Raw genomic sequence first — 12115 nt, forward strand, 5'->3', positions numbered from 1 at the left:
TAGCAGAGCGTGGTTGAATGGGTCTGCATAAAGCCCCTTTTGACGGCTGTACTGGATGAATCTAAAACTGAGTAAACGCCAGAATGTATAACGAAACTTATCGTTGTCCCTAGTTGGTCGATTAGCGAAAAATAAATCAATAATAACAATAATAACAAAAAAGTATGGCAATTAAGATATAATGACAAAAAATACAGGAACATAGAAAACATAACAGCAGCCGTAAGAAAAAGGAGATTTTAATATTTTGGACATATTTACAGAATGGATGATTCCAGATTAACGAAAAGGATTTTCAAGTAGCTTTGGGACAAAAAGGCTACGAGTAGCTGGGTTCAAGAAGTAGAGAAAGATTTAGAAAGAAATAATATAAGATAAGAAACTATGGAGAGAGAGATTTTAGAAAGAGGGTAGTAAATATGGAAGGATTCCAAAGAAAATTGAACAAGAAACCTGGTGCGAAGCGGTCCGAGGACGGAAAGAAACAGCGTAAAAGGATGAAAGAATATTGGAAGGAAGGAACGAAAGAGAAGACAACACTGTATGAAGAATTGAATTTAAATTAGCACGTGGTTCTTAGCAGGCCTCATCGGAAAAAAGAAGAAGAACAATAATAATTCCGAGGTCTAAAAATGTCTCTCATTTTCTCACAATTCATGAACCTTACCACTGTTTTGTTGATACACTCATTTGTCTTTCAATTTATACGAACTCTTTATCTCCCATGCCGTGTTGACACATCGGAATCCCGTGAGATCTCCGAAGTTAAGCAACATTGGGCGTGTCAAGATTTGGATGGGTTGCCACGCGCTGTTGGTGGGGGTAAGGGAATGGAGGAGCGGAAAGGAACTGGCCATCTTACCGTACGTAAATTCCGGCTCAGGTACACCTCTGACCTGCCTTCGGGCATAATACACCCTTACCTTGCCTTATCTCCCCTGTGTGCGAAGTAAAATGATACATTACCTGTACCTTGCATGTCGTAAGAGACTACTAAAAGGGGAACAACCAAGGAATCTGTATTCAGTCCCTCGTCTTCTAAGCCCAAAGTTATATCTATTATTCCATGCTTTCCCTTGCAGGAGAGAATAAAATGTACTTTTGATAGTTGTATTTTGACCTTTCTGTGGGTGTAAACTTTTGAATCACATGCTGCATATACTTTCACTTCCCGGAATACCTCGCTGATGGATCAGATGTTGAATATGCGAGTGAGTATTGACAGAGTTGTTCCCTTGATGTATAAATTAATGACATAGGAATAGTATTAAACCCCTGTGGCTTTATTTATAATTGAATATAGCACGCGCTTGACCTCTCTGCGGTTACGCTTTCGAAAAGATCACTGACCACTCCAGAATGACGTCCAAACGTCAGGGAATAAATAACAAGTCGGGTAGCATAGAAATAGATGTTTTAAATACTAAACCACGTTATTCCAAGACATTACTTATACGTACACTCCACTACAGGATTGTAGCCTTGCCCGAGATGTGGATGGCAAAATATAGATATCTTTTTTTTTTTACAAATTGTTTTACGTCGCACCGACACGGATAGGTCTTACGGCGACGTTGGGATAGAAGTGGGAAACAATCGGCCGTGGCCTTAATTAAAGTTCAGTCCCAGAATTTGCCTGATGTGAAAATGGGAAACCATGGAAAACCATCTTCAGGGCTGCCGACTGTGGAGTTCGAACCCACTATCTCCTGAACCGCGCAACCAATTGCTCAATGCCAAAATAATAGACAATGATACCATCAACAAGATAAAGCCATAATCAGTACTTACAACTATAGAAAATAGATCTAGTAAATATAACAACTAAATTAATTTTATTTGATTCCCTGAATTCAAGACGGTCTCTCGACAAAGTTTACCTAATCCAATGCAATCAATAGCGGATATAAACAAAAGGCTGAGTCGGTAGGAAGAAAGGTAATAATTATACTAGATACACGGACATTGACAATAGTATATAGAACAGATAAGTTAGGAAGCATACAAAAATATACACTGCTGTCTGGAGAAAGTGAAACACTCAGAGGCAATGGTCTGAAACACGCCAAAATCAGAGGACGTATAGAACAGCGGAGGCATAATAAGTTATTTAAATTGCAGAGAAATGGCGTGAACGCAGGTCCAACAGTGCCCTCCTGTGTGTGACCAGCCAGGTCAGTGTTACGCAACGCTCAGTCGGTGCGGGGCCGTCATACAAAGTGGAAACCCAATTGCCACTATGGGTCGTCGACATCATGGGGTGGGAATATTATCATGTGAGTGTGTTCGAACGGGGCAGAAAGATTGGAATAAGGGAGGTGGGTCTGTCGTTTCGTGACATTGCGGCTCGTACAGGGCATGGTGCTTCACTAACGAGGCGTATGTGGAACCAGTGGAGGGAAGAATGCCGACAGGGTACTGGACGACACAATGTGACCACAGCGCAAAATGACCTTCACCTTGTCCACTTGGCCGTAATAGACAGGACAGCTTCGTCTACAGTGTTGGTGCGACGTTGGAGCACTCAACAGGTGTGGATATGTCTGCATCGACGATTCGACGCCGTCTTCTGAGGGCTGGACTGGTGGCACGCATGTCATTGCTTCGGCTTCCATTGACCTGAAACCACCAACGCCTCACACTGAAATGGGCACGTGAACACCGACACTGGCGTGGTGAGTGGCAAAATGTAGTGTTTTTGGACGATTCCCGCTTCAACTTGTACTACAGTGATGGGCGCATACGTGTTAGACGCCGCCATGATGAACACAATCGAGCAGACTGTATTGTTGAGTGGCATAGCGGACGAACGCCAGGTGTGATGGTTTGGGGTGCCACTGCCTATAACATGCGATCTCGCCTCCTACGTCCCTTGACAACAATCTGAACAGCTACCGCTAAATCAGGCTGTACTGCACGTCATATTCGAGCAGGAAAATGCCCGGCCGCGTGTGGAAGGAATGTGCTAGCCTTCTTGGAAGAACGACGAGTAACACTGCTTCTCTGACCTGCCCATTGCCTGACATGTCGCCCATCGGACATGTCGGTCGGCAACTCGATCGTTCAGGTCCTCCTTCAGCCACTGTTGATGATTTGTGGACGTGCCTACAAACTGTGTGGCAGGATATTCCTCAGTAACATATGCAGGCCCTCTTTGATTCCATGCCACGATGTCTAGCGGCTCTGATTGCAGCGCGTACTGATATTCCACAGTCACCGTGCGTGTACAGGTTTATGATTGTAATCATTTGTGTCTTGTCATGTCCCTAATCTATGGAATATATTGCATTGTGATCACAGCTCTCGGTCATGGTGTAACACTTTCTCCAAAAGCAATGTATGTATGGAGCCTTTGTATGTTGAGTATTCATCCCGAAGGCTGGCTTGATCCTCTGCAGCTCCGCCAACAGCTGTCATAAATAGCCTAGGCATCACTGAAGAGGCGTACTAGGGAAATGAGGAGTGAGGTAGTTTCCCGTTGCTTTCCTCACCGAGCCAGCCGTTGCTAATACATGTCAGTCTGCCAAGCCCACTGAAATGCATGCACCAACTGACCTTATGAGCGATATTTTCACACCATTCATAACAGGGACTGGCTGCATAAGGAATGGTATTACTAGCATCGCTCATACCTTAGTCACTTTCATATTGTCAAAGCTAAGGATGAGACTGAGACAGGTCAATGAAAGTAACAAATTTGATATAGCCCATACCAGAAGACATAGTGCACTGTAAACACTACATCTCGCCAGCAAAGGCATATGGAACCTTTAAGAGCTGTTAAATAAACGTATTTTTATAATGTCGAGTGAAAAATCTAGTTCCCTGCAGATATTGAGGAAGAATTCTGAGATGGTCAATCTGACTCCAGTCAGTTGTCCAAGAACTTCGGTTTCATCGAGATGATACTTCTGTGTGTATTACGCTACAGTTGGTTCCTATATAGAATTTTTCCCCTGTTAAGTTTTCAGACTGTTTGCTGCCTGTCTCAAGTCTTATAGTTGGGCACAGAATGCAAGTCTTTCCATGATCTTCTTTACAGACGATCATCTTGTGCTCCCTTGTGTGGAATAACCCAAAATTTATTCATCGACTTTTACCATTCTTCTGTGCATACGCTCAGTTTTCTTTCAATGTATCGGAACGCTTTTTCTCATCTATAGGTGGAGTCGTAAGAGGCTACTAACAGGGGAACACTGTACTGATTATCTAGTCTTCTGAGACCAAAAACATATCCATGATTCTGTACTTTCCTTGTAATCAAGAAAACGTACGTGAGAGAAGATTTTGCACTAGACCTACGGAGGTTTTCTAAACTTCAAAAACCGGGTGAGTTGGCCGTGAGGTTTGGGGCGTGCAACTATGAATTCGCATCCGGGAGATAGTGGGTCTGCAGCCCTGAAGGTGGTTTTCCGTGGTTACCCATTTTCACACCAGGCAAATTCTGGGGCCGCTACCTTCCCATTCCTAGGCCTTTCCTGTCCCATCGTCGCTATATGACCTATGTGTGCTGGTGCGACAAAAGGCAATTAGCAAAAAAAGAAAGTTCAAAATTTTATATTTTCTACTCAATTTTATATTTTGAGGCAAAAGAATACTCTTCGTTAAGATTTTCGTTCCCTGTAAGATGTTATTAATAACTCAGTCTAGTCCAAGTCGAAGCTAAATTCCCGTTTCCCATTGATTGTAACGAATGGTGCAGAAAAGGTAGCACGAACCTGCTAGTTGATCAATCAATCAATCAATCAATCAATCAATCAATCAATCAATCAATCACCACTCACCATCCACATTTAGGGCTGTCGCACAAGTGGAAAAATCCCTAACAATTCTTTACCTGATGTGTTCTTAAATGATTTCAGAGAAGTTTGACGTTGATAAATTATTCCAATCCGTAATTTTTCCTCCTATAAACGAATATTTGCCCCAGTCCTCTTGAATTCCAACTTTATCTCCTACAGCGCGGTACAGTAAGTTTCAATTTCCTTTACACATTGTAATACGAAAATGAGCACAACGAAAATGGTTCTGATTGACTGCATATCCATATGTGGCTGGGAGGCGTGACCACACTAAAGGAGAACAATGTATAGGCCGCGCTGAGTGGCTCAGATGGTTGAGGCGCTGGCCTTCTGACCCCAACTTGGCAGGTTCGATCCTGGCTCAGTCCGGTGGTATTTGAAGGTAGTCAAATACGACAGCCGCGTGTCGGTAGATTTACTGGCACGTAAAAGAACTCCTGCGGGACTAAATTCCGGTACCTCGGCGTCTCCGAAAACCGTAAAAGTAGTTAGTGGGACGTAAAGCAAATAACATTAATTAACAATGTATAGGAAGGGCATTTGTAGATACAAGGTTTTACCGGTGCAACAACAATATTATAAAAACTCCAATCATGATACGATATTCTCTATCTCGTGAGAAGAGACCAATATTAGAGAAACAAATGATACGATTAGATTGTATTTCTCATTTTTGTTCTTAATCATGGAGATTGTTTCGATCCTCAAACAGCAACACGAAGGATACAGTGAAACCCCTTTAATCCCATCATATGAAACAACCACAAAATTTGTTGCCTTCTTAAAAGCGGAGTGAGAATGCATTTTTCAATGCTTTTTTTTTTCCTAATTTTGTTCTTAAAAGTATTTGAACTGTGCTGAATGAAAAACCTACAACCCGTTTTTCCAGTCTTTCACCGGGTCAGGGATGTAATGAATGAATCAATCATACTGCATATATGCTATTAGTACAATGGGGTCGCCACTCCCAAAGTGATTTATTAATTAGTGATAGATGTTATGAAATGATAATGGAGACTGTTGCTGGAATGAAAGATGACAGGGAAAACTAGAGTACCCGGAGAAAAACCCGTCCCGCCTCCGTTTTGTCCAGCTCAAATGTCACATGGAGTGACCGGGATTTGAACCACGGTATCCAGTGGTGAGAGGCCGACGCGCTGCCGTCTGAGCCACGGAGGCTCCGTGCTGAATGAAATGGTGTATAATTTACTATTATACACTACCCGTAAACATTTTTTAAAAAATTTAGAATATTAATGCACAAGTGAGAAATGTTACAACTTCGGGCATGCTTCTCTTTGAAGTTATCTATTTCTGTAACCGTTTGATCTAGAATCCTGTGATTCTCACTAATCTGTTCCAGAATTATGTATGAAGAAGATTTTGGCACTGTCATAACCAACACTTAGACAATGCCGACCATGGAGGAGGCTGTGTTTAGGTGCTGGCATGAGTTCATCTGACCCCCTGCGGGTGGGGGACGCACATGTAGAATACACCCGCGGTATCCCCTGCCTGTCGTAAGAGGCGACTAAAAGGGGCGACCAAGGGCTGACTGAATTAGAACCATGAAACTAATTTTGAATCGTACCATCACGCGGGGAACACCATAGGTTGCCTGTACTTGCGAGTAGTACCACTAAATTCGGTACGAAATAGGTTTGTGATTAGTAGCAGTAAAAGCCTGGCCTGGTGGATTCCAGTACCCGTGCGTCGTACCCATGTGTGCAACACCGCGGGTTTGGGCGTAGCCTGTGAGTTGTACCACTATATGAGCAGCACCGTGGGTCTGCGTTGCCTGTGATTAGTACCCACTATGTGAGGAACACCACGGGAATACCGGCGCCCGTGTTTAGTACACCTAGGTGGGGAACCTTCTCGGTTTTAGTTGACTCTGAGTTGGGCCATTGTGTGAGACACACCATAGGTCTGCGTTACTTGTACGTATTGCAATACTTGTGAGTAGTACCATCTTTTGTGGAACACCGTGAGTCTTCGCTACTTCTGATTAATACCCCAACATGACACATACCATGGTTCTATTTTACTCGCGACATGTACCATTCTGTGGGGCCTTAGACGTGGATTTTGCACCCCCTTTAGACACCAAGCATCATTGTGCTTTATAAGTGGTTCCTTGGTTGGTAATAATGTTATTTTCGATCTGTATTGAGTCTGATCCACTGGTTTTTGTTTGTTTGTTTTGTGTTTTGTTGAGTTCCTGTCCATCCATTCATTCTTCATGCCATATTTTATTTTTATTTTGGTCAGTGGATGCCTTTGCAATTTTTGTTCTTTCATTTCGTACCATTAGGGGCCGATGACCTTTGATGTTAGGCCCCTTAAAACAACAAGCATCATCATCATCATCATCATCATCATCATCATCATCATCATCATCATCATCATCATCATCTGAGTTCATCTGCGAGTGAACATTGTATCTTACTTGGAACTCAGTTTCTCAAAAGCTCTGACATGTCTGACCCACTACCTCATGAAGTATACACGCTAAAGAGATCTAGAGAATTATTTTATGCCTTAATACAGCTACTGAACTCGAAAAAAAAAAGGATTTCCCTTGATTGGTTTCTAATTTAGAGCAGTTTTAATGAGATTTTGTCGCTAAAATATGGAAAATTAAAAACTAATCAATAAATGTACAGCTGTTCACTCAACCCACTTAATTCTAGTTCAGTACCTAGAGGAAGGTTGTAATTAACAGTGGTAGAAATTTCAAAACTTTAACCTTAATAGTCCGTGCGATGTTGGGAGATCTTTTCTGTCAAATTTGCATTGCAAAGATAGGGATCTCCCACTCCCCTTAAAGGGGAATGTCAAACAAGTACTACTAGCACTAGTACAATCCACATAGCAATGCGCTCTAATAAATTATTATGGTATTAACATAAACATAAGCATCGCGCGGAATTATGCAGTTACTACAGTGCAGTACTTTAATAAGCAATTACGGTATAGTAATTATTTACTTAATTTACTAAGCACATCACCTGTAATCTGCAGCATTGTACAGGAAAGGAGTCCCAAGAATTATTCTTCCTCACGTATTCCATTATTGAAATCCCTCGTCAGACTCGTTGGCTGAACGGTCAGCGTACTGGCCTTCGGCTCAGAGGGACCCGGGATGGCATGGGGGCTGGGTGTATATGTTGTCTTCATCATCATTGCATCCTCATCATGACGCGCAGGTCGCGTACGGGAGTCAAATAGAAAGACCTGCACCTGGCGAGCCGAACCCGTTCTGCGATATCCCGGCACTAAAAGCCATACGACATTTCATTGAAATCCCTTGGCACTAACATGGGTAAACCACTCGATCACAGCTTCATATGGTTAGCACAGTCTTTTATTTCTGTCTATATGTGCATTCTCCTCCCACTGCTTCAAGAAACGGTAACGATTCGCAACTGTACTTTGAAATTGGCTTCTCCACCATTCGCTAAATGACGTTGCGTTCCTCCGTTTCTACCTTCTTTAATCACGGAAATTCTTCCTTTTATTAGAGAAAGAACACGCATTTTTCCCTTTGACACGATGATTTGCTCTCACTTTGAAGACAGAACAATCGCTAGTGCACGTCTTAAGATTTTAACACAGAGTACAGTAGGTTATTACCTACTCCCACACATTTAGCAGGTTATTCACAGTCAATGGTCAATGACTTACTGTTAAGGGTTTAACACAAAGCAGTTGCAGGTTAAGTTCTTAATAGACCTCGGCTTTGTAGGCTTTGATTTTTTTTAAAAAAATTTCGTCCAGCCCGCTCTCCCGTAATGTAGTGAGAGTAACATGTTTCTGATGGACCGTGCCCCTAACGTTTATGCAAAGCTCACAGCATAAGAGTTGTGCACGCTACAGTATACTTGTTACTAGCTTCAGTAATTTGTTGTTGTTGTTTTTTTTGTTTGTTTTTTTTTTTGCTAGTTGCTTTACGCCGCACCGACACAGATAATCCTTATGGCGACGAAGGGACAGGAAAGGGCTAGGAGTGGAAAGGAATCAGCCGTGGCCTTAATTAAGGTACAGCCCCAGCATTTGCCTGGTGAGAAAATGGGAAACCACGGAAAACCATTTTCAGGGCTACCGACAGTGGGGTTCGAACCTACTGGCCGAACTTAAGCGACTGCAGCTATCGAGCTCGGTTTCAGTAAGTTTACATTCCAAACTATCACTTCCTATTATCTGGCTGGTATAGTGCCCCCACCCCGTGTACGTAGAGGAGTAGGTGCCAACAGGGAGAGGCCTAGGATACTCGTCCAATGGAAGCAACTTCACGCGATTACGAGACGACTACAGGCGACTTTGATTCATGCAACCACACGTGACTGGGGTCGTCCACTGCAGGCGACTTCGCGTGGCTGTCAGTTGGCATCTGTACTCCATACAGGTCTGCGTGTGTTTCCGTAGTGGACGTTGTCAAGTTATTAAACGTATTAAATATTCTGTGAGATGGATGATGAGGATTTACTTTACATTCTGGAGAGTCTCTACCTGATGAGGCGTCAGAGGAAAAAATCGCGAAAGAACACATGGTGCTGGGTAAATCCAATACTAGCTAAACGGAAGCCAATGGGAGAATTCGATCATCTGCACAATGATCTGGACAACGATCCACAAAAATTCTTTGATTATTATCGGATGCGTCTAGAAACGTTTCACTATATTTTGAATGCAAAAGAGCCAAAAATAGCCAAAACGTCAAACTTCAGGGACACAGTAACACCTCTGGAACGATTAACTGTGACTCTAAGTTAAGTGATATGAATAGTTGTTAAAAAGTGTCGATATTTATTTACTTTTATTTTTATTTATTTATTTTATTTATTTTTATATTTATTTATATTTATTAAAGAATCAAAGATCGAATTAAGTATGCAATTTAATGTATAAGTGAAACGTACATAAACGAGAGAAGAGGAACAATTAAAAAGGGTTGAACAGAAATATAAAACCTTTAAATCTAATTTTAAAAATCTCTAAAAGTTTACAATCATACTCTCTTAGATACTGTTTCCACTTAAGTTTGCTTTTTTTATTTCCTTTTCATTTTATTTTACAACAGGAGCAGCAAATGTTCCCGTATTGAAATTATAAAAATAATATATTATAAATAATAATAAAGTTATTTGTTTTAAGTACCGCTAATTATATTTTTAATGTTTTTGGAGGCGCCGAGTTACGGGAATTTTGTCCTGCACGAGTTCTTTTACGTGCCAGTAAATCTACCAACACGGAGCTGACGCATTTGAGCACCTTGAAATACCACAGGACTGAGCCAGGATCGAACCTGTCAAATTGGGCTCAGAAGGCCAGCGCTCTACCGTCTGAGTTACTCAGTGCGGTATATTCCTGCATATTATATAAATAAATAAATAAATAAATAAATAAATAAATAAATAAATAAATAAACTAGTAAGATTACTTGTCATTATCGACTTCCACTTCCTCTGCAACTTTCGACCATAATTTGCGTTGTATATCTCGAGAATGATAGCGTTTATCTTTCATATTTCATTGTGGTGTTCTTTTACTAACCGCAGTTATCAACTTTTCACCATCTACATTTTCTCTTTGATACGATGATTTGCTCTCACTTTGAATACAGAACAATCGCTAGTGCACTTCTTAAGATTTTAACACAGAGTACAGTAGGTTATTACCTACTCCCACACATTTAGCAAGTTATTCTCAGTCAATGGTCAATGACTTACTGTTAAGGGTTTAACACAAAGCAGTTGTAGGTCAAGTTCTTAATAGACCTCGGCTTTATAGGCTTTGATTTTTTTTAAAGAGCGTCGTCCAGCCGGCTCTCCCGTAATGTAGCGAGAGTAACATAACTTGTAGTGTTTCTGATGGGACGTGCCCCTAACGTTTATGCACAGCATAACATCTGTCATGTTGTAGAACTGAGAAAGAAGGGATTCCGTGTTCATGAGGAGGTACATGGACTAGCTATAAACAGCAGTTGGCAGAGAATTAACATCAAAACCTTTTAGATCCGACTGTCAGGTTGCAGTACCATAGCGGTCAGCCAGAGGAGGTCAATCTAGAAAAGATTAAAAAATTCAAACCCACTCTCTCTTACTACAAATCTAAATACCACCTTCAGAAAATTCAAATAATAGGGATTATGGTCGGAGCTCGTGGTACCGTACCTCATCACTTTGTCGCCACGTGGAAGCGTTTCCCACTTCCAATGAAGCTCATCCCCCAAATTGTAACTCTCGTCCCCCGAGGCTCCATACTGTTCACCGTATCTTCTTTATAATTTACATTTTCCTTTCTTTGATACAAATGTATAGATAACATTTGATAAGTTTTCAATCTTTCCTTTCTTTCTTTTTTTTCTTTCTTTCTTTCTTAATCTGCTTACCCTTCAGGGTTGGTTTTTCCCTCGGACTGAGCGAGGGATCCCACCTCTACCGCCTCAAGGGCAGTGTCCTAGAGCTTCAGACTCTGGGTCGGGGACACAACTGGGGAGGATGGCCAGTACCTCGTCCAGGCGGCCTCACCTGCTATGCTGAACAGGGGCCTTGTGGGGGGATGGGGAGAATGGAAGGGATAGGCACTCAAGATGGAAGGAAGCGGCCGTGGTATTAACTTAGGTACCATCCCGGCATTTACCTGGAGGAGAAGTGAGAAACCACGGAAAACCACTTCCAGGATGGATGAAGTGGGAATCGAACCCCCTCTACTCAGTTGACCTCCCGAGGCTGAGTGGACCCCGCTCGAGCCCTCGTACCACTTTTCAAATTTCGTGGCAGAACCTGGAATCGAACCCGGGCCTCCGGGGTAGCAGCTAATCACGCTAACCACTACATCACACAGTTTATCGCTTTATAATATAGAAAACGATTCAAAACAAAAATAATATTGCAGAAAAGCAACATTTCGAAGCTAATATTTTGTGAATTTTATACTGTAAATAGCGATAAAATATTTTGGAATCATATTTTAATATTTGTTTCCTAATTATTAATAACAGCCAGCGGACGTAGCTGTGTTGAAACACGCGGATCCCGTGAGATCTCCGAAGTTAAGCAACGTTGGGCGTGATCAAGATTTGGATGGGTTGCCACGCACTGTTGGTGAGGGTAAGGGAATGGAGGAGCGGAAAGGAACTGGCCACCCTACCGTACGTAAACTCCGGCTCAGGCACACCTTTTCTGAGGTTCGGACCTGCCTCCGGGGTGAATACACCCTTACCTTACTTATTAATAATGATGATGGTGATGACGATGATGATAATAATAATAATAATAATAATAATAATAATAATAATAATAATAATA

The sequence above is a fragment of the Anabrus simplex genome, chromosome 10 (genome assembly GCF_040414725.1).
Source record: "Anabrus simplex isolate iqAnaSimp1 chromosome 10, ASM4041472v1, whole genome shotgun sequence".
In the NCBI taxonomy this organism is placed as follows: domain Eukaryota; kingdom Metazoa; phylum Arthropoda; class Insecta; order Orthoptera; family Tettigoniidae; genus Anabrus; species Anabrus simplex.